This window comes from Lissotriton vulgaris, chromosome 6 (assembly GCF_964263255.1).
Source record: "Lissotriton vulgaris chromosome 6, aLisVul1.2, whole genome shotgun sequence".
In the NCBI taxonomy this organism is placed as follows: Eukaryota; Metazoa; Chordata; class Amphibia; order Caudata; family Salamandridae; genus Lissotriton; species Lissotriton vulgaris.
In genome coordinates, this window is record NC_141694.1 from 1,842,168,290 (window position 1) to 1,842,194,121 (window position 25,832).

Genomic DNA, 25,832 nt, shown 5'->3' on the forward strand with positions numbered 1-25,832 from the left:
AAATGTATGATGATTGGAACTTCCCATTGTCTCATTACTGACGAAGGCCGAGTGCCGAAAGCGCTTTTTTTGAGATTAAAATTTGTGAATCCTATCTTTGGAGTGCTGCCTCCTGTTTCCCGAGCATTGCGGGGAGGGACTGTTGGAGCGGATAGATATATATATATATATATATATATATATATATATATATATATATATATATATATATATATATATATATATATATATATATATATATATATATATATATATATATATATATATATATATATATATTTGCTGGAGGTGGTGGAGGTGGTGGCAGCACCTCGATATTTCGCTTTGTGAAGGCGAGCAGATTGCGAGGGTTCTCCTCTGCTCTCTTCTAGCTCCCACTGAATTACCGAGTCTTTTAAGATTACTTGCATTCGATTTTTAGAATTGTGTGTAATAATTCCTGTGCCTTTTTAAAACTTTTAACACTGTTACCTGTTGTAGCACTTGACATTTGGTCCCCCTGTGCCCCGTTCCACCGCGGCTGGTGCCGATTGTTGTGGAGGGCTAGACGGGCGCCATCTTGAGTGAGGCTTGGACCCGGCTGGACCCGAGTTAGCGGTCCAGCGGAGGGAGGGGCTGTGACTACAAATAGAATCCGAGTAGGTGGGTCTGGGCGTTTGCTGGAGGTGGTGGCAGCACCTCGATATTTCGCTTTGTGAAGGCGAGCAGATTGCGAGGGTTCTCCTCTGCTCTCTTCTAGCTCCCACTGAATTACCGAGTCTTTTAAGATTACTTGCATTCTATTTTTAGAATTGTGTGTAATAATTCCTGTGCCTTTTTAAAACTTTTAACACTGTTACCTGTTGTAGCGCTTGACATTTGGTCCCCCTGTGCCCCGTTCCACCGCGGCTGGTGCCGATTGTTGTGGAGGGCTAGACGGGCGCCATCTTGAGTCAGGCTCGGACCCGGCTGGACCCGAGTTAGCGGTCCAGCGGAGGGAGGGGCTGTGACTACAAATAGAATCCGAGTAGGTGGGTCTGGGCGTTTGCTGGAGGTGGTGGCAGCACCTCGATATTTCGCTTTGTGAAGGGGAGCAGATTGCGAGGGTTCTCCTCTGCTCTCTTCTAGCTCCCACTGAATTACCGAGTCTTTTAAGATTACTTGCATTCGATTTTTAGAATTGTGTGTAATAATTCCTGTGCCTTTTTAAAACTTTTAACACTGTTACCTGTTGTAGCGCTTGACATTTGGTCCCCCTGTGCCCCGTTCCACCGCGGCTGGTGCCGATTGTTGTGGAGGGCTAGACGGGCGCCATCTTGAGTCAGGCTCGGACCCGGCTGGACCCGAGTTAGCGGTCCAGCGGAGGGAGGGGCTGTGACTACAAATAAACATGCACTTCAAGACGCGCAGCGGGCGCGCCGTCTGCGCGCCGAAGGAGCGCCAAAGGAGGGCCCGTCTGTGCCCGTCCGTGCCTCGGACGGGCCCAGGGCCAACCCCCTTACCAACACTCCTCGGCGCCCTGACAATAAACCCATGCGGTACTCACGTGGATACCTCATGACGCTGAAAGCCAGCTCCTGCTTGTGCAATGCCACATGGGAAGTGGCAAACAGTGCATCCCGGGTCTGCCAGGTGTGTAATTTCCGTTTTCAGCCTACGCTTAACTATTTGCCTCCTCGCCCCGCGGCCTTTTCACTGGTTCACGCCGGTTTGATTAATGCTAGGTCATTGGTCAAACATGCAGCAGACATTTTTGAGCTGCTGAGTGAAAATCAGCTGGATTTACTTTTTATAACGGAAACCTGGCTCAATGATACCTGCGCCCCCTCTGTTGAACTGGCCATTCCACGCGGTTTTAAAATTGTTAGATCTGATCGCCCTCTAGGCAGAGGTGGTGGGATTGCGGTTGTTTTTAGAGAACAGTGGACCTTTTCTTACGACTCCCAACAACAATTGCCTGAAGCCGAGATGCTCCACTTTTCCCTAACTTTCAACGCCCATTCTTCCATAGGCGGTACGCTGGTTTACCGCCCTCCAGGCCACGTTGGTAACTTTGTGCAGGTCTTGGAAGAGTTAATAGTCCCTCGGATTTTACGTCACTCCCGGTATCTTCTTCTAGGGGACTTTAATATTCATGTTGATAGCTCGGACCTACCAGAGGCAGCTCGCCTTGCAGAAGCTCTCTCTATGGCCCAGCTAAGACAATGGGTAGCTGCTCCAACCCATCTAGGAGGTCATATTCTTGATCTGGTATGCTCTAACTTTGATATCACTATGACCCATCCTGAGCCAGTAATCTGCTCGGACCATAAGCTTATCAGATTCTCTTGGCCTCTGCCGACTGCTGCTGTGATCCATCCCCAAACTGCCCATACACAGAAGATTAATCTTAACACCCTCTCTGAGGGTCTTGCTGCTTCTCGCCCTTCGTTACCTTCTGATATCGAGGCCGCAGCCAGCGCATTTAACTCATGGGTGGAATGCGCAACCGCTGCATCAATTAATAGCAGCCGGGTCTGCAGACTCCGTTCTACCCCCTCCAAACCCTGGTTTTCTCATGCCCTCCGCGACCTCAAATCAGGCTGTAAAAAGCTGGAGAGGCTGTGGAGACAAGCCTATCTTCCCGAGGCAAAAAAGGATCTGCGGGCTGCACAAAAAAAGTATTATGCAGCCATCAGATCGGCCAAACGCAGCTATTATGCAGGACGTATTAATAAAGCGAACAACAATAGTAAGGAAATCTTTAAGATTGTAAAAAGTTTTGTATCTCCCTGTGCATCACAACCTCTGCTACCTGCTTCGAAGGAATGGTGTGAAGAACTATCTGAGTTTTTTATTGAAAAATTGTTAAAATTCAGGAAGATCTGCAAAATGTTTGTAATGGCCCCACATCGTCTCTAACTACTTTGCTTCCTTCAATGCCTCCACGCACTGAGCAATTGGCTACATTCACTCCCCAACTAAAATCTGATATTACTTCTACTGTTGCTGCTCTAAAATCAGGATCTCCTTCTGACCCCTGCCCGGCTAGAGTATTTGCGGGTTTAGCGGAAACATTGGGAAATGAGGTTACCCAGCTCATCAACCTTTCGCTTCTTACGGCTACTGTCCCCGCTTGCTGGAAGCAAGCAAAATTGCTCCCATTGCTAAAAAAAAATGGATTAGATCCGGCTACGCCGTCTAATTATCGGCCTATATCTTTGCTCCCAGCTCTTGAAAAAATCTGTGAAAATACTGTCTTTAAGCAGCTGGATACATTTGTTGAATCAACAGAGGCCCTACATCCAGCTCAATCTGGCTTCCAGGCCTCCTATAGTACCGAGACGGCCTTGGTCGAAATCTCGGAAGCTATTCGGGAGTGTCTTGACGAAGGTGGCAGAGCGGCTCTGATTTTATTAGACCTCTCTGCTGCCTTCGATACGGTGCCTCACTCCCTATTACTCGCCAGACTAGCCGATATTGGTGTTATTGGCCCTGCATTTGACTGGCTGACTTCATTCTTAAATAACCGTACTCAACAAATTTGGCTGCCTCCATTTGCCTCCACTCCTAAACAACTTTCTACAGGTGTTCCCCAGGGGTCCATTTTAAGCCCCTTACTTTTTAATATTTACCTTACCCCTTTGATTTACCTTGCTGAACAATTAGGGGCTAAAATTATGGCATACGCCGACGACACACAGCTTTTGTTTACCTGGCCTAAAGATAATTTAGATACGTCGGCTGCCCAACTCTGTTTGTCCTCTGTATTTCAATGGCTTGCACACGCACAACTAAAATGCAATGAAAGTAAATCCGAGATCCTGCTGTACGGTTCTTTTCCTGAGGATTTTAGTGAGCGTCTCTGGCCTGCTGACCTCCCCCCTCCAAAAGCCACATCTGGCCCAGTGAAAAACTTAGGAGTCTGGTTCGGTAAGAACCTTAAGTTCGAGGACCACATAAAGAAACTTACGGGGGTTTGTTTTGCCACCCTAAAAACTTTACGTAGGTTCTTTCCCTTCCAACCAAAAGAAGCTAAAGAGACGGTCATTCGTGCCTTAGTTCTCTCTAGGTTGGACTACTCGAATGGACTGTTCTGCGGATTGCCGGCATACCTGATTCACCGCCTTCAGGTCATTCAGAATGCCGCCGCCAGACTTTTGTTTAATGCACCTAGGCGCTCCAGTGCCCGTCCCCTGCTATGTGCTCTCCACTGGCTCCCGGTTGCCCACAGGATTCTGTTTAAAATTCTAGTGTTGGCCTACCGAGCTATTTATCAAACTGGCCCTGTCTATTTGAGGAAAAGGTTCTGTTTGTATGTCCCTAATCGCCCTCTGCGATCGGCCAACATGTGCCAGATGTCCGTTCCCAAATTTAAATATTGCAGACTTGGCGGCCAATAAATCTCAGTAAGAGCAGCAAAATCCTGGAATGCCCTTCCCCTCCACATAAAAACTGCATCGTCTCTCAGTGCTTTTAAGAAAGGACTAAAAACTCATCTTTTTAATATCAAAGTCTAAATTTTCTTTTTCTGTTTCTAGATATTTGTCCTCACCCATTCTGTTCTGCCTTCATCGCGCCAGGATACTATTTTTTAGTAATAGAGCGCGCTATAAAAGCCTTTAATAATAAATATATATATATATATATATATATATATATATATATATATATATTTATTAGCAGCCCGTCCCGACGTTGTCCGGGTATGAATTGCTGCATTGCTGCCGGCCAGTAGCATATTGGTTTGTAGGATTTCGTTTTGATAGCATTTCTTATCTGTGACAGGCCTGTGAAACGCTCTGATTCACAGTGCACTGCTGATGCACTTAAGAGTGCGCGTTCAGTAGTGTGTAAACTCTAGTTTCCCTACTTTATTTTTCCTTGCAATATTAAATAGCGCGAACTCAACAACATGCATGAGCACAATTTACATTACAGAAGAACACATTCATTTGTGGTAGGCACGGGGAGACAAAGCGATTTGCCTGGCATCACAGGTTGTTGAGCTGATGCCGAGATTCGAACTTAGCTCCCCAGCTCTAAAGTTCGCAATTCTAGATCTTGTGGCGGGAGGTGTGTCTGAAAGTGTATGTCGGTGCCGGCCATCAATGAGAGAGACCTGTGCATTTTTCAAATGGGTGGTGAAAAGTATGTTCCTGAAGATGTGGGCCGCCGTGCCACCAATGTACTTACGGGGGAGGGTAAACACCCATTATTCCGCAACTTTCTTTCCGCATACCATCACTCCGCATACTTTCCTTACGAAAGTACCAGGACTCCACAATGCCATTATAACACATGGCATTACATTTTATATGCTTTTACCACACATACATTTACAACGGAATTCGTTGTAAATGCATGAATGGTAAAAGCATGTTTTTTAAATGTTTGGATAAGGTTTGGGGTACTGAGGTATATGTTTCGGGGTGTTTGGGTATTTTAAGGGTTCAGATATGGTTTTGGGTTATGGGGTACGGGGGCAGTTTTAGGGTTTAGGGATAGGTATTGGTTTTGGGGTACTTTTAGGGTTCAGGTCTAGGTTTGGGCTTTGGGGTATAGGGGTATTTTTAGGGTTCAGGGCTAGGTTTGGGTTTTGGGGTACAGGGGTATTTTAGGGTTCAGGGGTAGGTTTGGGTTTTGGGGTACAGGGTTATTTTTAGGGTTCAGGGCTAGGTTTGGGTTTTGGGGTACAGGGGTATTTTTAGGGTTCAGGGGTAGGTTTGGGTTTTGGAGTACAGGGGTATTTTTAGGGTTCAGGGGTAGGTTTGGGTTTTGAGGTACAGGGGTATTTATAGGGTTCAGGGCTAGGTTTGGGTTTTGGGGTACAGGGATATTTTTAGGGTTTAGGGATAGGTTTGGGTTTTGGGGTACAGGGTATATTTATAGGGTTAAGATGGGTTAGTGTTTAAGGGTGTTGGGGTATTTTAAGGAGTAAGGGTGGGTTATGATTATGGGGTGCAGGGGTATTTAAAGGGAGCAGGGTGGGATTAGCACACGATATGAGACATGGCATGAAGGGCGGAACGTACTACGCGCCCCCAGCGTTTGTCATGCCCCCAGCACACGCCCACAGCACAACGCAGACACGCCCACAAGGGACTACTTTGCTGGCACGGTTCTTTTACCTTTTAACCCCTTCCGTGCGGCCGCGATTTTTCCCGTGTGCGGCCGCCGGCCGAACACGGGCGGGCCATGACGAACCCCAGCCGTCATCAGCACACGAGCACTGTAGTGCATGACGGCTGGGGTTCGTCACCAGCATGGAAGGGGTTAAATGTATATGGTGGGCGTCTGCATAGCCTATGTCCTTCTGCTGCAACTGCCGTTTCCAACGCTGTATTGGGTGTTTTGATTGGCGCTGTGGTTCTTGAGATTACCCGCCTCAAAGGTTTGGGCTCTCTCTTTATTATATTAGTATGGATATATATATATATATATATATATATATATATATATATATATATATATATATATTCGTTTTTAAAGGGTATCACATTTTTCTTAAAAGCCCAGAGCAGGTGTTGCCAAATACAAGGGTTGCCTAATACCAAGGCTGACTGTCTTAATTCCATTGCATGCCTCTTTCTTCCACCACCCTGCACTTCCTGTTTCTGTTTGTTTCATTGAAGCGGGTTTTTTTCCTTCCGTTATCTGTCTGCTACTGTTTTCCTGCCTTTCTCTTCCTCATTCGTTCTCCCTTATCTGCCTTTTCTCTCTTTTCTCTCTCTTTTGCTGTGTAAAAGTCGGATAATGGAATCTAATCCTGGACCTAAAAAATGAATTCCGATGCCCGTAACCGGTAACCACGCCTCAAATTAAGCGCTTTCCTGTTAAAACTGAGGGAGGGGGTTTCACGTTATCTCCAATCCCGGTTCATTTGGATACACAGAAGTATACAATTTAACAGCAGAAATGGATGTCCAGAATCAAAACTGTGCCTGTCCTCTGTATCTCAGACCACTGCTACTTTGTCATCATTGCTGCTACCCCAGAGTGCATCAGGTGGACTTTGATGGAAACTCTCCAGTGCTGCTGCGTGGTTATTGGACACCATCCCCCAGTGGGTGCCCCCCCAGAGTTATGAACCGTCCGTGCATTGGTAAGAGTGGGCCATGTCTGTTGGTGATTCAGTACCTTCACTATACATATAATTTACCTCTCCCGCTCTCTTTATGGATTAAAAGTTGTGGATTTATAGCGTTCACCAAATCACTGTCAACATCAGAGCACTTTACAAATTGCAGAAAGAAATCATATAGAGTATCAGGCAATAATACCCAACCTTCACCTCAGCGATGAGACCCACTGAGACTCAACCTGCACCTCACGATGAGACCCACTGAGACTCAACCTGCACCTCATGATGAGACCCACTGAGACTCAACCTGCACCTCAGATGAGGGCCACTGAGACTCAACCTGCACCTCACGATGAGACCCACTGAGACTCAACTTGCACCTCTCGATGAGACCCACTGAGACTTAACCTGCACCTCAGATGAGGGCCAATAAGACTCAACCTGCACCTCAGCAATGAGGGCCGATGAGACTCAACCTGCACCTCACGATGAGACCCACTGAGACTCAACCTGCACCTCAGAAATGAGACCCACTGAGACTCAACCTGCACCTCAGCAATGAGACCCACTGAGACTCAACCTGCACCTCGGATGAGGGCCACTGAGACTCAACCTGCACCTCACGATGAGACCCACTGAGACTCAACTTGCACCTCACGATGAGACCCACTGAGACTCAACCTGCACCTCAGCGATGAGGACCTATGAGACTCAACCTGCACCTTAGCCATGAAGGACACTGAGACTCAACCTGCACCTCAGTGATGAGGGCCTATAAAACTCAACATGCACCTCACCTATGAGGGCCGATGAGACTCAACCAGCACCATAGCGATGAGGGCCACCGAGATCCAACCTGCACCTCCGTGATGAGGACCGATGAGACTCAACCTGCACCTCAGCGATGAGGGCCTTTGACACTCAACCTGCACCTCAGCGATGAGACCCACTGAGACTCAGCCTGCACCTCAGTGATGAGGGACGTTAAACTTAACCTGCACCTCAGTGATGATGGCATATCAGACTCAACCTGCACCTCAGTGATGAGGGCCTATGAGACTCAACCTGCACCTTAGCCATGAGGGGCACTGAGACTCAACCTGCACCTCACCGATGAGACCCACTGAGACTCAACCTGCACCTCAGTGATGAGGAACGTTAAACTCAACCTGCATCTCAGTGATGAGGGCCTATGAGACTCAACCTGCACCTCAGTGATGAGGGCCTATGAGACTCAACCTGCACCTCAGCAATGAGGAACGTTAAACTCAACCTGCACCTCAGTGATGAGGGCCTATGAGACTCAACCTGCACCTCAGCGATGAGGAACGTTAAAATCAACCTGCACCTCAGTGATAAGGGCCTATGAGACTCAACCTGCACCTTAGCCATGAGGGACACTGAGACTCAACCTGCACCTCAGCGATGAGGGCCGATGAGACTCAACCTGCACCATAGCGATGAGGAACGTTAAACTCAACCTGCACCTCAGTGATAAGGGCCTATGAGACTCAACCTGCACCTTAGCCATGAGGGACACTGAGACTCCACCTGCACCTCACCGATGAGGGCCGATGAGACTCAACCTGCACCTCCATGATGAGGACCGATGAGACTCAACCTTCCCCTTCAGCGATGAGGGCCTATGAGACTCAACCTGCACCTCAGCGATGAGACCCACTGAGACTCAACCTGCACCTCAGCGATGAGACCCACAGAGACTCAACCTGCACCTCAGCGATGAGACCCACAGAGACTCAACCTGCACCTCAGCGATGAGACCCACTGAGACTCAACCTGCACCTCAGCGATGAGACTCACTGAGACTCAAACTGCACCTCAGCAATGAGACCCACTGAGACTCAAACTGCACCTCAGCGATGAGGACCGATGAGACTCAGCATGCACCTCAGCGATGAGGGCCTATGAGACTCAACCTGCACCTAAGCAATGAGACCCACTGAGACTCAACCTGCACCTCAGCGATGAGGGCAGATGAGACTCAACCTGCACCTCAGAGATGAGGACCAATGAGACTCAACCTGCACCTCAGCGATGAGGGCCGATGAGACTCAACCTGCACCGCAGCGATGAGGGCCGATGAGACTCAACCTGCACCTTAGCCATGAGGGACACTGAGACTCAACCTGCACCTCAGCGATGAGGGCCGATGAGTCTCAACCTGCACCTCAGCGATGAGGGCTGATGAGACTCAACCTGCACCTCAGCGATGAAACCCACTGAGACTCAATCTACACCTCAGCGATGAGGACCTATGAGACTCAACCTTCACCTTAGCCATGAGGGACACTGAGACTCAACCTGCACCTCAGCGATGAGGGCCTATGAGACTCAACCTACACCTAAGCAATGAGACCCACTGAGACTCAACCTGCACCTCAGTGATGAGGGCCGAGGAGATTCAACCTGCATCTCAGCGATGAGACCCACTGAGACTCAACCTGCACCTCAGCGATGAGACCCACAGAGACTCAACCTGCACCTCAGCGATGACACCCACTGAGACTCAACCTGCACCTCAGCGATGAGACCCACAGAGACTCAACCTGCACCTCAGCGATGAGGACCAATAAGGCTCAACTGCACCTCAGCGATGAGAACCAATAATACTCAACCTGCACCTCACAGATGAGGACCAATGAGGCTCAACTGCACCTCAGCGATGAGGACCAATGAGACTCAACCTGCACCTCAGCGATGAGGGCCGATGAAACTCAACCTGCGCCTCAGTAATGAGGGCTAATGAGACTCAACCTGCACCTCATTGATGAAGGCTGATAAGACTCAACCTGCACCTCAGCGATGAGGACCGATGAGACTCAACCTGCACCTTTGCCATGAGGGCCGATGAGACCCGATGAGACACAACCTGCACCTAAGCGATAAGGGCCGATGAGACTCAACCTGCACCTCAGCGATGAGGGCCGATGAGAGCCGATGAGACTCAACCTGCACCTCAGCGATGAGGGCAAATGAGACTCAACCTGCACCTCAGAGATGAGACCCACTGAGACTTAACCGGCACCTCAGCGATGAGGGCCTTTGAGACTCAACCTGCATCTCAGCGACGAGGGCCGATGAGAGCCGATGAGACTCAACCTGCACCTCAGCGATGAGGGCAAATGAGACTCAACCTGTACCTCAGCTATGAGACCCATTGAGGCTCAACCTGCACCTCAGCGATGAGGGCCTATGTGACTCAACCTGCACCTCAGCGATGAGGAACGTTAAACTCAACCTGCACCTCAGTGATAAGGGCCTATGAGACTCAACCTGCACCTCACCGATGAGGGCCGATGAGACTCAACCTGCACCTCAGTGATGAGGACCGATGAGACTCAACCTGCACCTCAGCGATGAGACTCACTGAGACTCAACCTGCACCTCAGCGATGAGACCCACAGAGACTCAACCTGCACCTCAGCGATGAGACCCACTGAGACTCAAACTGCACCTCAGCGATGAGGACCAATGAGACTCAACCTGCACCTCAGCGATGAGGGCCTATGAGACTCAACCTGCACCTAAGCAAGGAGACCCACTGAGACTCAACCTGCACCTCAGCGATGAGGGCAGATGAGACTCAACCTGCACCTCAGAGATGAGGACCAATGAGGCTCAACCTGCACCTCAGCGATGAGGGCCGATTAAACTCAACCTGCACCTCAGTAATGAGGGCTGATGAGATTCAACCTGCACCTCAGCGATAAGACCCACTAAGACTCATCCTGCACCTCAGCAATGAGGGCCGATGAGACTCAACCTGCACCTAAGCGATGAGGGCCGATGAGACTCAACCTGAACCTAAGCGATGAGGGCCGATGAGACTCAACCTGCACCTCAGTGATGAGACCCACTGAGACTCAACCTGCACCTCAGTGATGAGGAACGTTAAACTCAACCTGCATCTCAGTGATCAGACCCACTGAGACACAACCTGCACCTCAGTGATGAGGAACGTTAAACTCAACCTGCACCTCAGTGATGACGGCCTATGAGACTCAACCTGCACCTCAGCGATGAGGACCAATGAGACTCAACCTGCACCTCAGTGATGAGGGCCTATGAGACTCAACCTGCACCTTAGCCGTGAGACCCACTGAGACTCAACCTGCACCTCAGCTATGAGACCCACTGAGACTCAACCTGCACCTCAGCGATGAGACCCACTGAGACTCAACCTGCACCTCAGCGATGAGACCCACAGAGACTCAACCTGCACTTCAGCGATGAGACCCACTGAGACTCAACCTACACCTCAGCGATGAGACCCACTGAGACTCAACCTGCACCTCAGCGATGAGGGCTGATGAGACTCAACCTGCACCTCAGCGATAAGACCCACTGAGACTCAACCTGCACCTCAGCGATGAGGCCGATGAGACTCAACCTGCACCTCAGCGATGAGGGCCGATGAGACTCAACCTGCACCTCAGCGATGAGGGCCGATGAGACTCAACCTGCACCTCAGCGATGAGGGCCGATGAGACTCAACCTGCACCTCAGCGATGAGGGCTGATGAGACTCAACCTGCACCTCAGCGATGAGGGCTGATGAGACTCAACCTGCACCTCAGCGATGAGACCCACTGAGACTCAACCTGCACCTCAGCAATGAGACCCACTGAGACTCAAACTGCACCTCGGCGATGAGGACCGATGAGACTCAACCTGCACCTTAGCCATGAGGCACACTGAGACTCAACCTGCACCTCAGCAATGAGACCCACTGAGACTCAACCTGCACCTCAGCGATGAGACCCACTGAGACTCAACCTGCATCTCAGCGATGAGGGCCTATGAGACTCAACCTGCACCTAAGCAATGAGACCCACTGAGACTCAACCTGCACCTCAGTGATGAGGGCCGATGAGACTCAACCTGCATCTCAGCAATGAGACCCACTGAGACTCAACCTGCACCTCAGAGATGAGGACCAATGAGGCTCAACTGCACCTCCGCGATGAGGACCAATGAGACTCAACCTGCACCTCAGCGATGAGGGCCGATGAAACTCAACCTGCGCCTCAGCGAAGAGGAACTTTAAACTCAGCCTGCACCTCCGTGATGAGGACCGATGAGACTCAACCTGCACCTCAGCGATGAGGGACGATGAGCGTCAACCTGCACCATAGCGATGAGGGCCACCGAGACTCAACCTGCACCTCCGTGATGAGGACCGATGAGACTCAACCTGCACCTCAGCGATGAGGCCTATGAGACTCAACCTGCACCTTAGCCGTGAGACCCACTGAGACTCAACCTGCACCTCACCGATGAGACCCACTGAGACTCAACCTGCAACTCAGCTGAGACCCACTGAGACTCAACCTGCACCTCAGCGATGAGACCCACTGAGACTCAACCTGCACCTCAGCGATGAGACCCACAGAGACTCAACCTGCACTTCAGCGATGAGACCCACTGAGACTCAACCTGCACCTCAGCGATGAGACCCACTGAGACTCAACCTGCACCTCAGCGATGAAGCCGATGAGACTCAACCTGCACCTCAGCGATGAGACCCACTAAGACTCAACCTGCACCTCAGCAATGAGGTCTGATGAGACTCAACCTGCACCTCAGCGATGAGACTCAACCTGCACCTCAGCGATGAGGGTCAAAGAGACTCAACCTGCACCTCAGCGATGAGGGCTAATGAGACTCAGCCTGCACCTCAGCGATGAGGGCTGATGAGACTCAACCTGCAGCTCAGCAATGAGGGCTGATGAGACTCAACCTGCACCTCAGCGAGGAGGGCTGATGAGACTAAGCCTGCACCTCAGCGATGAGGGCTGATGAGACTCAACCTGCAGCTCAGCAATGAGGGCTGATGGGACTCAACCTGCACCTCAGCAATGAGGGCTGATGAGACTCAACCTGCACCTCAGCAATGAGGGCTGATGAGACTCAACCTGCACCTCAGCAATGAGGGCTGATGAGACTCGACCTGCACCTCAGCAATGAGGGCTGATGAGACTCGACCTGCACCTCAGGGATGACAGCCGATGAGACTCAACCTGCACCTCAGCGATGAGACCCACTGAGACGCAATCTGCACCTCAGTGATGAGGGTCAAAGAGACTCAACCTGCACCTCAGCGATGACGGCCAATGAGACTCAACCTGCACCTCAGCGATGCGACCCACTGAGACTCAACCTGCACCTCAGCGATGAGGGCTGATGAGACTCAACCTGCACCTCAGCGATGAGACCCATTGAGACTCAACCTGCACCTCAGCGATGAGGGTCAAAGAGACTCAACCTGCACCTCAGCGATGAGACCCACTGAGACTCAACCTGCACCTCAGCGATGAGACCCACAGAGACTCAACCTGCACTTCAGCGATGAGACCCACTGAGACTCAACCTGCACCTCAGCGATGAGACCCACTGAGACTCAACCTGCACCTCAGCGATGAGGCCGATGAGACTCAACCTGCACCTCAGCGATGAGACCCACTAAGACTCAACCTGCACCTCAGCAATGAGGTCTGATGAGACTCAACCTGCACCTCAGCGATGAGACCCACTGAGACTCAACCTGCACCTCAGTGATGACAGCCGATGAGACTCAACCTGCACCTCAGCGATGAGACTCAACCTGCACCTCAGCGATGAGGGTCAAAGAGACTCAACCTGCACCTCAGCGATGAGGGCTAATGAGACTCAGCCTGCACCTCAGCGATGAGGGCTGATGAGACTCAACCTGCAGCTCAGCAATGAGGGCTGATGAGACTCAACCTGCACCTCAGTAATGAGGGCTGATGAGACTCAACCTGCACCTCAGCGAGGAGGGCTGATGAGACTAAGCCTGCACCTCAGCGATGAGGGCTGATGAGACTCAACCTGCACCTCAGCAATGAGGGCTGATGAGACTCAACCTGCACCTCAGCAATGAGGGCTGATGAGACTCAACCTGCACCTCAGCAATGAGGGCTGATGAGACTCAACCTGCACCTCAGCAATGAGGGCTGATGAGACTCAACCTGCACCTCAGCGATGAGACCCACAGAGACTCAACCTGCACTTCAGCAATGAGACCCACTGAGACTCAACCTACACCTCAGCGATGAGACCCACTGAGACTCAACCTGCACCTCAGCGATGAGGGACGATTAAACTCAACCTGCACCTCAGTAATGAGGGCTGATGAGACTCAACCTGCACCTCAGCAATAAGACCCACTGAGACTCAACCTGCACCTCAGCGATGAGGCCGATGAGACTCAACCTGCACCTCAGCGATGAGGGCCGATGAGACTCAACCTTCACCTCAGCGATGGGGGCTGATGAGACTCAACCTGCACCTCAGCGATGAGGGCTGATGAGACTCAACCTGCACCTCAGCGATGAGGGCTGATGAGACTCAACCTGCACCTCAGCGATGAGACCCACTGAGACTCAACCTGCACCTCAGCAATGAGACCCACTGAGACTCAAACTGCACCTCGGCGATGAGGACCGATGAGACTCAACCTGCACCTTAGCCATGAGGCACACTGAGACTCAACCTGCACCTCAGCAATGAGACCCACTGAGACTCAACCTGCACCTCAGCGATGAGACCCACTGAGACTCAACCTGCATCTCAGCGATGAGGGCCTATGAGACTCAACCTGCACCTAAGCAATGAGACCCACTGAGACTCAACCTGCACCTCAGTGATGAGGGCCGATGAGACTCAACCTGCATCTCAGCAATGAGACCCACTGAGACTCAACCTGCACCTCAGAGATGAGGACCAATGAGGCTCAACTGCACCTCCGCGATGAGGACCAATGAGACTCAACCTGCACCTCAGCGATGAGGGCCGATGAAACTCAACCTGCGCCTCAGCGAAGAGGAACTTTAAACTCAGCCTGCACCTCAGTGATGAGGGCCTATGAGACTCAACCTGCACCTTAGCCATGAGGGACACCGAGACTCAACCTGCACCCCCGTGATGAGGACCGATGAGACTCAACCTGCACCTCAGCGATGAGGGACGATGAGCGTCAACCTGCACCATAGCGATGAGGGCCACCGAGACTCAACCTGCACCTCCGTGATGAGGACCGATGAGACTCAACCTGCACCTCAGCGATGAGGCCTATGAGACTCAACCTGCACCTTAGCCGTGAGACCCACTGAGACTCAACCTGCACCTCACCGATGAGACCCACTGAGACTCAACCTGCAACTCAGCTGAGACCCACTGAGACTCAACCTGCACCTCAGCGATGAGACCCACTGAGACTCAACCTGCACCTCAGCGATGAGACCCACAGAGACTCAACCTGCACTTCAGCGATGAGACCCACTGAGACTCAACCTGCACCTCAGCGATGAGACCCACTGAGACTCAACCTGCACCTCAGCGATGAGGCCGATGAGACTCAACCTGCACCTCAGCGATGAGACCCACTAAGACTCAACCTGCACCTCAGCAATGAGGTCTGATGAGACTCAACCTGCACCTCAGCGATGAGACCCACTGAGACTCAACCTGCACCTCAGTGATGACAGCCGATGAGACTCAACCTGCACCTCAGCGATGAGACTCAACCTGCACCTCAGCGATGAGGGTCAAAGAGACTCAACCTGCACCTCAGCGATGAGGGCTAATGAGACTCAGCCTGCACCTCAGCGATGAGGGCTGATGAGACTCAACCTGCAGCTCAGCAATGAGGGCTGATGAGACTCAACCTGCACCTCAGCGAGGAGGGCTGATGAGACTAAGCCTGCACCTCAGCGATGAGGGCTGATGAGACTCAACCTGCAGCTCAGCAATGAGGGCTGATGGGACTCAACCTGCACCTCAGCAATGAGGGCTGATGAGACTCAACCTGCACCTCAGCAATGAGGGCTGATGAGACTCAACCTGCACCTCAGCAATGAGGGCTGATGAGACTCGACCTGCACCTCAGCAATGAGGGCTGATGAGACTCGACCTGCACCTCAGGGATGACAGCCGATGAGACTCAACCTGCACCTCAGCGATGAGACCCACTGAGACGCAATCAGCACCTCAGTGATGAGGGTCAAAGAGACTCAACCTGCACCTCAGCGATGACGGCCAATGAGACTCAACCTGCACCTCAGGGATGACAGCCGATGAGACTCAACCTGCACCTCAGCGATGCGACCCACTGAGACTCAACCTGCACCTCAGCGATGAGGGCTGATGAGACTCAACCTGCACCTCAGCGATGAGACCCATTGAGACTCAACCTGCACCTCAGCGATGAGGGTCAAAGAGACTCAACCTGCACCTCAGCGATGAGACCCACTGAGACTCAACCTGCACCTCAGCGATGAGACCCACTGAGACTCAACCTGCACCTCAGTGATGACAGCCGATGAGACTCAACCTGCACCTCAGCGATGAGACTCAACCTGCACCTCAGCGATGAGGGTCAAAGAGACTCAACCTGCACCTCAGCGATGAGGGCTAATGAGACTCAGCCTGCACCTCAGCGATGAGGGCTGATGAGACTCAACCTGCAGCTCAGTAATGAGGGCTGATGAGACTCAACCTGCAGCTCAGCAATGAGGGCTGATGAGACTCAACCTGCACCTCAGCGAGGAGGGCTGATGAGACTAAGCCTGCACCTCAGCGATGAGGGCTGATGAGACTCAACCTGCACCTCAGCAATGAGGGCTGATGAGACTCAACCTGCACCTCAGCAATGAGGGCTGATGAGACTCAACCTGCACCTCAGCAATGAGGGCTGATGAGACTCAACCTGCACCTCAGCAATGAGGGCTGATGAGACTCAACCTGCACCTCAGCAATGAGGGCTGATGAGACTCAACCTGCACCTCAGCAATGAGGGCTGATGAGACTCAACCTGCACCTCAGCAATGAGGGCTGATGAGACTCGACCTGCACCTCAGGGATGACAGCCGATGAGACTCAACCTGCACCTCAGCGATGAGACCCACTGAGACGCAATCTGCACCTCAGTGATGAGGGTCAAAGAGACTCAACCTGCACCTCAGCGATGACGGCCAATGAGACTCAACCTGCACCTCAGGGATGACAGCCGATGAGACTCAACCTGCACCTCAGCGATGCGACCCACTGAGACTCAACCTGCACCTCAGCGATGAGGGCTGATGAGACTCAACCTGCACCTCAGCGATGAGACCCATTGAGACTCAACCTGCACCTCAGCGATGAGGGTCAAAGAGACTCAACCTGCACCTCAGCGATGAGGGCTGATGAGACTCAACCTGCACCTCAGCAATGAGGGCTGATGAGACTCAACCTGCACCTCAGCAATGAGGGCTGATGAGACTCAACCTGCACCTCAGCGATGAGACCCACTGAGACTCAACCTGCACCTCAGCCATGAGACCCACTGAGGCTCAACCTGCACCTCAGCAATGAGGGCCGATGAGGCTCAACCTGCACCTCAGCGATGAGGGCCGATGAGGCTCAACCTGCACCTCAGCGATGAGACCCACTGACACTCAACCTGCACCTCAGCGATGAGACCCACTGACACTCAACCTGCATTGTCCGTGATGAGGACCCATGAGACTCAACCTGCACCTCAGCCATGAGGGACAAAGAGACTCAACCTGCACCTCACCGATGAGGGCCGATGAGACTCAACCTGTACCTCAGCAATGAGAGCCGATGAAACTCAACCTGTACCTCAGCAATGAGAGTCGATGAGACTCAACCTGCACCTCAGCGATGAGACCCACTGAGACTCAACCTGCACCTCAGAGATGAGGACCAATGAGGCTCAACTGCACCTCCGCGATGAGGACCAATGAGACTCAACCTGCACCTCAGCGATGAGGGCAAATGAGACACAACCTGCACCTCAGCGATGAGACCCACTGAGACTCCACCTGCACCTCAGCCATGGGGGCCTTTGAGACTCAACCTGCACCTCAGCGATGAGACCCACTGAGACGCAATCTGCACCTCAGCAAGGAGGGCCCATGAGACTCAACCTGCACCTCAGCCATGAGGGACACTGAAACTCAACCTGCACCTCAGCGATGAGACCCACTGAGACTCAACCTGCACCTCAACATGTAGGGCCGATGAGACTCAACCTGCACCTCAGCGATGAGACCCACTGAGACTCAACCTGCACCTCAGCGATGAGACCCACTGAGACTCAACTTGCACCTCGCGATGAGGAACGTTAAACTCAACCTGCACCTCAGTGATGCTCTTCTCTATCTATTCGAGCTGGCGTAATAGAATTGAACACTTTGGCCCTGCTCTCCCTCCCCGTTTTCTGTTAAGAGGTGGTGATTTAGAATTGTTTGGCATTTAAACCATCTAACGTGAGCAGATCCCGTATTTGTAGCATTCATACTATGGCTACTTGTCATGTTTAAGAATATCAATCATATGCAGCTTATTGATAGAATACAAGAGAATTACAGGGTTAACCGAACTCATAGGATCTGAATTAAACGCTTGTACTTCTGTTTTTAGATTACTCGGGTTTAGACAATCGCCGTTTTTTATCACTATTGGGACCTGAATTAATTACTTATATTGAAGCCTGCGTTTACTTAGGAAATTAGCTTTTTGGGAGAAAGATATATCTTCATATGCCTTGGACTGTGATGTTTATCCACAACCAATATTTGGACTATATATATGCAGTGCTGATCAGTTTATAGTGCAATAAGACGGTGACCTGATGAAGGCGATAATGCCGAAACGCGCGTAGTTCTATCTACCGCCCTGTTCCATCTACCGCTTTGTCTCCATCAATCTATGCCTATTCTTTTGTTTGTACTGTTTTCTATTCTTTAGTTGTTGATATGAATTTTTATCTATGATATACTCTATGGAATTAAAATAAGAGATTTATAATCTATATAATACTCTCAGAAAAAGAAAAAACTATCATTAAATAAAATAACATGAATTTTCATTAGATTTGTCTAAAATTTGGTTTATGGGATTTAATCTGAAGTCAACCAGCAGGGGTGGCATATATTAATCCTTTCCGACCTGTTTCTGTTCATGTCAATAGTCTGACTGACTAAGCTATAGACCTTTATCTACCTAGGATATTGAGATTCAGCCTGCACCTCAGCGATGCTGGCCGATGAGACTCAACCTGCACCTCAGCGATGAGGGCTGATGAGACTCAACCTGCACCTCAGCAATGAGGGCTGATGAGACTCAACCTGCACCTCAGCGATGAGACCCACTGAGACTCAACCTGCACCTCAGCCATGAGACCCACTGAGGCTCAACCTGCACCTCAGCAATGAGGGCCGATGAGGCTCAACCTGCACCTCAGCGATGAGGGCCGATGAGGCTCAACCTGCACCTCAGCGATGAGACCCACTGACACTCAACCTGCACCTCAGCGATGAGACCCACTGAGACTCAACCTGCACCTCAGCCATGAGGGACAAAGAGACTCAACCTGCACCTCACCGATGAGGGCCGATGAGACTCAACCTGTACCTCAGCAATGAGAGCCGATGAAACTCAACCTGTACCTCAGCAATGAGAGTCGATGAGACTCAAACTGCATCTCAGCGATGAGGACTTTTGAGACTCAACCTGCACCTCAGCGATGAGGGCAAATGAGACACAACCTGCACCTCAGCGATGAGACCCACTGAGACTCAACCTGCACCTCAGCCATGGGGGCCTTTGAGACTCAACCTGCACCTCAGCGATGAGACCCACTGAGACGCAATCTGCACCTCAGCAAGGAGGGCCCATGAGACTCAACCTGCACCTCAGCCATGAGGGACACTGAAACTCAACCTGCACCTCAGCGATGAGACCCACTGAGACGCAATCTGCATCTCACCGATGAGGGCCGATGAGACTCAACTTGCACCTCAGCGATGAGGGACACTGAGACTCAACCTACACCTCAGTGATGAGACCCACTGAGACTCAACCCGCACCTCAGAGATGAGACCCACTGACACTCAACCTGCACCACAGCGATGAGACCCACTGACACTCAACCTGCACCTCAGCGATGACACCCACTGAGACTCAACCTGCACCTCAGCCATGAGGGACACTGAAACTCAACCTGCACCTCAGCGATGAGACCCACTGAGACTCAACCTGCACCTCAACATGTAGGGCCGATGAGACTCAACCTGCACCTCATTGAAGAGGGCCGATGAGGCTCAACCTGCACCTCAGCGATGAGACCCACTGAGACTCAACCTGCACCTCAGCGATGAGACCCACTGAGACTCAACTTGCACCTCGCGATGAGGAACGTTAAACTCAACCTGCACCTCAGTGATGCTCTTCTCTATCTATTCGAGCTGGCGTAATAGAATTGAACACTTTGGCCCTGCTCTCCCTCCCCGTTTTCTGTTAAGAGGTGGTGATTTAGAATTGTTTGGCATTTAAACCATCTAACGTGAGCAGATCCCGTATTTGTAGCATTCATACTATGGCTACTTGTCATGTTTAAGAATATCAATCATATGCAGCTTATTGATAGAATACAAGAGAATTACAGGGTTAACCGAACTCATAGGATCTGAAATAAACGCTTGTACTTCTGTTTTTAGATTACTCGGGTTTAGACAATCGCCGTTTTTTATCACTATTGGGACCTGAATTAATTACTCATATTGAAGCCTGCGTTTACTTAGGAAATTAGCTTTTTGGGAGAAAGATATATCTTCATATGCCTTGGACTGTGATGTTTATCCACAACCAATATTTGGACTATATATATGCAGTGCTGATCAGTTTATAGTGCAATAAGACGGTGACCTGATGAAGGCGATAATGCCGAAACGCGCGTAGTTCTATCTACCGCCCTGTTCCATCTACCGCTTTGTCTCCATCAATCTATGTCTATTCTTTTGTTTGTACTGTTTTCTATTCTTTAGTTGTTGATATGAATTTTTATCTATGATATACTCTATGGAATTAAAATAAGAGATTTATAATCTATATAATACTCTCAGAAAAAGAAAAAACTATCATTAAATAAAATAACATGAATTTTCATTAGATTTGTCTAAAATTTGGTTTATGGGATTTAATCTGAAGTCAACCAGCAGGGGTGGCATATATTAATCCTTTCCGACCTGTTTCTGTTCATGTCAATAGTCTGACTGACTAAGCTATAGACCTTTATCTACCTAGGATATTGAGATTCAGCCTGCACCTCAGCGATGCTGGCCGATGAGACTCAACCTGCACCTCAGCGATGAGGGTCACTGAGACTCAACCTGCACCTCAGCGATGGGGGCTGATGAGACTCAACCTGCACCTCAGGGATGAGGACTGGTGAGACACAACCTGCACCTCAGTCATGAGGGCCGATAAGACTCAACCTGCACCTCGGCGATGAGGGCCTTTGATACTCAACCTGCACGTCAGCGATGAGGGCCTTTGAGACTCAACCTGCACCACAGCGATGAGGGCCTTTGAGACTCAACCTGCACCACAGCGATGAGGGCCTTTGATACTCAACCTGCACGTCAGCGATGAGGGCCTTTGAGCCTCAACCTGCACCTCAGCGATGAGGGCCTTTGAGACTCAACCTGCACCACAGTGATGAGGGACACTGAGACTCAACCTGCACCTCAGCGATGAGACCCACTGAGACTCAACCTGCACCTCAGCGATGAGGGACACTGAGACTCAACCTGCACCTCAGCGATGAGGACCGTTAAACTCAACCTGCACCTCAGCGATGAGACCACTGAGACTCAACCTGCACCTCAGTGATGAGGATATTGAGACTCAACCTGCACCTCAGCGATGAGGGCGATGAGACTCAACCTGCACCTCAGCAATGAGGGCGATGAGACTCAACCTGCACCTCAGCGATGAGGGGCATTTGAGACTCAACCTGCACCTCAGCAATGAGACCCACAGAGACTCAACCTGCACCGCAGCGATGAGGGCCGATGAGACTCAACCTGCAGCTTGCGATGAGGGCCGATGAGGCTCAACCTGCACCTCAGCGATGAGACCCACTGAGACTCAACCAGACCCACTGAGACTCAACCTGCACCTCAGTGATGAGACCCACTGAGACTCAACCTGCATCTCAGTGATGAGACCCACTGAGACTCAACCTGCACCTCCCGATGAGGGCCGCTGAAACTCAACGTGCACCTCACGATGAGGGCCACTGAGACTCAACGTGCACCTCAGCCATGAGGGCCACTGAGACTCAACCTGCACCTCAGCCATGAGGGCCGATGAGACTCAACCTGCACCTCAGCCATAAGGGCCACTGAGACTCAACCTGCACCTCAGCCATAAGGGCCACTGAGACTCAACCTGCACCTCAGCCATAAGGGCCACTGAGATTCAACCTGCACCTCAGCGATGAGGGCCGATGAGACTCAACCTGCACCTCAGCGATGAGGGCCGATGAAACTCAACCTGCACCTCAGCGATGAGGGCTGATGAGACTCAACCTGCATCTCAGCAATGAGGGCCGATGAGACTCAACCTGCACCTCAGCGATGAGGGCCGATGAGACTCAACCTGCACCTCAGCCACGAGGGCCACTGAGACTCAACCTGCACCTCAGCAATGAGGGCCGATGAGACGCAACCTGCACCTCAGCGATGAGGGCTAATGAGACTCAACCTGCACCTCAGCGATGAGGGCCGATGAGACTCAACCTGCACCTCAGCGATGAGGGCCGATGAGACTCAACCTGCACCTCAGCCACGAGGGCCACTGAGACTCAACCTGCACCTCAGCAATGAGGGCCGATGAGACGCAACCTGCACCTCAGCCATGAGGGCCACTGAGACTCGTCCTGCACTTCACCTATGGGCCCAAGTCTGTCCAGAACACCAGGGGTGTACCACAGGCCCCTGCAGCATAGGGGCCAACCCTTTAGGGGCCCTCATTCAGCTCAGGGCCAATGAATATCTGTGAGATAGGGAAGGCTCAGAGGCCCCTCTCCGCATTTTACAGGGGGTCGCATCCTTTTACCTCAGGTGTGTGTGGCTACTTGTGCCCTGAGCCCTTCGGACTGCTCATTGGCCAGGGGGCAGCAAGTATCTGCGCCCGGTCACTTACACTGGACGCATGGAATGCTGGGTAAAGCAGCTGCCCGCGGTTTACTAACCTCGGCTCAGGTGTGTGCACTCCTTCATTTTTTCTTTCCACAAGAGACCTCACCCCTCTGTCACTGCACTTTGAACGGTTCAGGAACGTCTAGTTCTTGACCCAAACCCCCTCCGGTGTCACCAAGAAAAGGGAAGGGAGCAAAGGTCGCCTCCGGCCTCTCGGATCTGTCCTACATTGAGCTGTACAGTTTACTCACCGTCACATCACGTGACAACTCCGATTTGCTTTAACTCAAAGCACCACAACAATACATTCACATCAGCCGGACACGAGAGGGCACAGCCTTGCAATCAAGCATCGGCCAACGTGACTTTTGCACACTTGGAGCACACTCCCACAAGTACTCCTTCACATGGCGTGTTCACACATTGTCCACTCATGGCATACTCACACGTCATGGCCACACACAGGTCCACGTCCAGATATGCACGGGCTCATCAGGATGTTCACAGATGTGCCCACGTCCGTGGCATATTCACACAAGATATTCAGATATGTGCATACTTACACGGCCACACATGGGCCCACTTGCGTAGCATGTTCATATATCATACTCAGTTATGGTCAAGCTCACGTGATGTCCACAGATCAGTCATTACCAGGACATGCTGAGGTAGGTGGGAAAGTCACATGACTTGCTGTCGTGTTCTGAACCATGTCAAGTGTTGACACCAGTCCAACAAAATAACATGTTGAAATGTGCACCCGATTACACAAACGTGTACATTCATGCCTTTATACGTGACTACTACAATGACGTGATCACGAATACGATGTGCCATGGTGTGCACATAAGAACATGGCAAGCCCACTAGCGGACATTTCGATGACATGACCACACGTGTGGACATACGCATCCCTTGGCCATAGATATGCACACAAACACTGCTTGCTCACCTTTGCACATGCCTACACATGCAAAAGGGATCCATGCACACTGACACACTCACATCATGTATCCGCGCAGTCACGTGACCTCACCTGACCTGAAGACAGACAAGTAAGAGAGAATCACATTGTGCCCCACGGAGAAGCACACACGGGACTCCGGACACCTGCAAACATGCCAGCAGCACACACATGACTCCGGTCACATGCAAACATGCCAGCGGCACACACAGGACTCCGGACACCTGCAAACATGCCAGCGGCACACACCGGACTCTGGACACCTGCAAACATGCCAGCGGCACACACAGGACTCCGAACACCTGCAAACATGCCAGCAGCACACACAGGACTCCGGTCACATGCAAACATGCCAGCGGCACACACAGGACTCCGGACACCTGCAAACATGCCAGCGGCACACACAGGACTCTGGACACCTGCAAACATGCCAGCGGCACACACAGGACTCTGGACACCTGAAAACATGCCAGCGGCACACACAGGACTCCGGTCACATGCAAGCATGCCAGCGGCACACAGAGGACTCCGGATACCTGCAAACATGCCAGCAGCACACACAGGCGCAAACATGCCAGCAGCACACACAGGACTCCGGACACCTGCAAACATGCTAGCGGCACACACAGAACTCTGGACACCTGCAAACATGCCAGCGGCAACGACAGGACTCTGGACACCTGCAAACATGCCAGCAGCACACCGAAGAACACATGGTGTCCTGCCTCTAAAAATCAGCCCCATGGAGAGAGTAAATAATGAGACAATAACATAATATTGCTGAGTAATAATATAACAATCCTGAGTGAGCTTATTTGTAATATATAATATAGTGGACGCTCACGCTTAATCATAACACAATTGTGTGGTGCAGTTTAGGGCAGTGACCTTAACCGGTCCGGCAGCCCTGCAGACAGACAGCTGCAAAGGGTGCTCTGAAAGATGTATTTTCAGTGAAACAAAAACAGAGAGAATAACGCACACGAGGCTGGCGTTTTCCGAGTGATTAAATAAAGATAAAGACAATTCATTCTAGAGCGAAGAAGATGAAGAGGTTGAACACAATAACAAGAGTGAATCACAATGACATCAGCACATGTCCTCGCGCCGGGCTCCCTCCAGCCTGCTGCGCGCGCCAGGAGCGGTGCTTTTAAAGGTCATTATTAATAAACGAGCCCCTACTTGGTGCCTGCTGCTGGGGCTGGAGCCAGGTCCTCCCGGCCTCCCTTTGTCCGGGGATGGATGCTCTGGGGCAGAGGGCAGGGTGCAGGGGGGGCTGGGTCACGTGCAGTGGTGCTGGGGCTGGAGCCAGGTTCTCCGGGCCTCCAGGGGGCTGGGTCACGTGCAGTGGTGCTGCTGCGTCTCACTTGGGCAGAGTCACCTCTCGGCTCCTTCTCTCCAGGTGCTGCTTCCACACTGCGGTACTGCCCCGCATCCCAGCTCTCCTCCCACGTCCTCCCAGCCTGCCCGTGGCTATGACAAGGCAGGGCGGCCAGACCGCACAGGCCCCGCCCCCTAACTACAGCATCCCTCCTCCTCTTCACTGCCAGCCCAGGAATATGACAATGCAACACGGCTAGACCGCACAGGCCCCGCCCCCCGAGTGCAGCATCCCTCCCTCCTGCCCACTGCCAGCCAAGGGCCATGACAAGAGAGCAGGACGACCAGACCCACAGGCCCCGCCCCCCGAGTGCAGCATCCCTCCCTCCTGCCCACTGTCAGCCCAGGACCATGACAAGAGAGCAGGACGACCAGACCGCACAGGCCCCGCCCCCTAACTACAGCATCCCTCC

The 25,832-nt window shown here is 51.6% G+C and overlaps 1 protein-coding gene across 1 annotated transcript in view; it reads right to left on the reverse strand.

Moving 5' to 3' along the window:
• Positions 1-25,528, reverse strand: part of CGREF1 (cell growth regulator with EF-hand domain 1) — a 161,391-nt gene extending 135,863 nt beyond the window's left edge. Inside the window, exons 1-2 of the mRNA XM_086928139.1 lie at positions 25,368-25,528; positions 25,222-25,311 (exon numbers count right to left, since the gene is read on the reverse strand). The gene's annotated coding sequence lies outside the window, so the exon portion shown is untranslated. The remainder of the gene's footprint in view (positions 1-25,221; positions 25,312-25,367) is intronic.
• Positions 25,529-25,832: the final 304 nt, after the last annotated feature.